The sequence below is a fragment of the Eutrema salsugineum genome, unplaced genomic scaffold (genome assembly GCF_000478725.1).
Source record: "Eutrema salsugineum unplaced genomic scaffold, Eutsalg1_0 scaffold_11, whole genome shotgun sequence".
NCBI lineage: Eukaryota > Viridiplantae > Streptophyta > Magnoliopsida > Brassicales > Brassicaceae > Eutrema > Eutrema salsugineum.
This window is the reverse complement of record NW_006256901.1, coordinates 11,446,370-11,448,309: the sequence shown is the minus strand read 5'-3', so window position 1 is coordinate 11,448,309 and position 1,940 is coordinate 11,446,370. Positions and strand designations below refer to the sequence as shown.

The 1,940-nt window shown below is 41.9% G+C and overlaps 1 non-coding gene across 1 annotated transcript; it reads right to left on the bottom strand.

The window, feature by feature from the left end:
• Positions 1 to 334: 334 nt before the first annotated feature.
• LOC112090027 lies at positions 335 to 441 on the bottom strand. The gene has a single exon (XR_002901386.1). It is a non-coding gene; the product is annotated as a small nucleolar RNA R71 (small nucleolar RNA).
• Between the last annotated feature and the right edge of the window lie 1,499 nt (positions 442 to 1,940).

Here is a 1,940-nt window from a genome sequence, read left to right as displayed (position 1 = left end):
AAATTTTCAGAATCGATCTGCAATTCAAGTACTATTTCCAAACCGGAATGAGTTTGAAGTCAAGCCTCAAATCATCTCATTGGTGAAGCAAAACCAGTTCCATGGAGTTCCTTCTGAGCACCCAATGGACCATGTCGAGCTTTTTGAAGAAATTTGCAGCATGATGAGAAAAAAACCAAGTTCCAGCAGACTATTTAAAGTGTAAGTTGTTCCCTTTTTCATTAGCAGATAAAGCTCACCGTTGGTTGAAGTCTTTGCCTGCAGGATCGATTACCAATTGGAAGAATGTAGAACTGCTTTCCTAAACCACTTCTACACTAAGTCGAGGTCGAACAATTTGAGAACGAAGATCTCAACCTTTCAACAAGGGCCAACTGAATCTTTCTATGAAGCTTGGGAACGTTTTAAGGAGTATGAACGTGATTGCCCTCACCATGGATTTCATGGATCAAGCCTGATGAGCACATTTTACCGAGGTTTGCAACCAAAATACAAACTTTCACTTGATACAGCTAGCAATGGAGATTTTGGGCAAAAGACGATAACCCAAGGAAGAGCTCTCATCGAAAATTTGGCTCAAGCCAATAGCAATGACTATCCTGAATACGATCGATCGATGAAGCAAGCCGGAACAGACAACAAGGAGATAACCGAGTTGAAGAACATGGTGAGCCAGCTTCTGAAGAGCAACAATCGCCCGATCCATTCCTGTGAAACCAACAATGGTGCAGAAGATGAAGGACCTAGTGATATCGATCACATTAATCAAGCATTTCAAGAAGAAGATGTGAACTACGTAGGAGCACTAGTGCCATACCAAAATCGCTCCAACAACAACTTCAAAACAACTTCCGGAATGCAAATTACAACAATCTCTCTTACCGCAATCCAAATGTGGAGAATCCTCAAGATCAGTACTACCCACCTCAGCAAAAATCCTTCCAAAACAAGTTTCAAGGTGGAAACTTTGGGGGAATAGTACCATATCAACCGCGACAGCCATATAGCTACCAAGGTACGGATTTTAACAATCAATTTGTACAACAGCAGGGAGTCACGACGAACCAGCTAGCTTCACAAATCGGTAGACTTGAACAGTCAATCCAACAGCTTGTTATGACGAACGAAAAATCATCTAAAGACGTGAACGTGAAAGTGGACTGCATGTACAATGATCTGAATGCTATGTTTGAATCTTTATCTTCGCACGTAAAAAAGTTAGATGTGCAAGTCGCCCAAACAGCCGACTCTATGAAGAGGCAAAGTGGAGTTCTTCCAGGAAGAGTTGAAGATAACCCTAAGAAGTTTTGCAACGCCATAACCACATTGCCCGAAGAAGAGGCCGGAACCGATGGAAAGAAAGAAGAAACCCCAATCTTTGTACCACTGTAAAAGGATATCGATCCCAAGCAGCCACCGTTTAAGGTACCTGAACGATCACCGTTTCAAAGGCTTACCAAATCCGATGATCCGAGACGTTTTGTTTTCCAGTGTTTCATTTCAGGAATCAAGTTTACAGACTGCTTGTGCGATTCTGGAGCCAATGTCAACATCATGTCTAAGGCATTTGCCGAAAAATTGGGCATAAAAACCTTAAGGACATCGACGGTTAAGGTTATCTTTGGAGATTCATCTCAAAAAGATACTGAAAGGGCGATTCATGATCAACAAGTTCTAGTGGGAGATAAGATTGTTCCAGCAGATTTCCAAGTCCTGGAGATGGATAAAGACAAGGAGAGGCCACTCATTTTCGGGAGACCATTCCTAGCTACAGTAGGAGCAATTATCGATCACGCAAACCGGCATGCTGTTTTCCTCAATGTGGACAGAAAAAGGTACTATCCTACTATCTTAGATGAATTTCCAAGCAAAGGAAACATGCCAAAAGAGAAATAAAAGGAGAAGCCGAAAGCTTTTGCAAAGATCAAGATCATCATTCC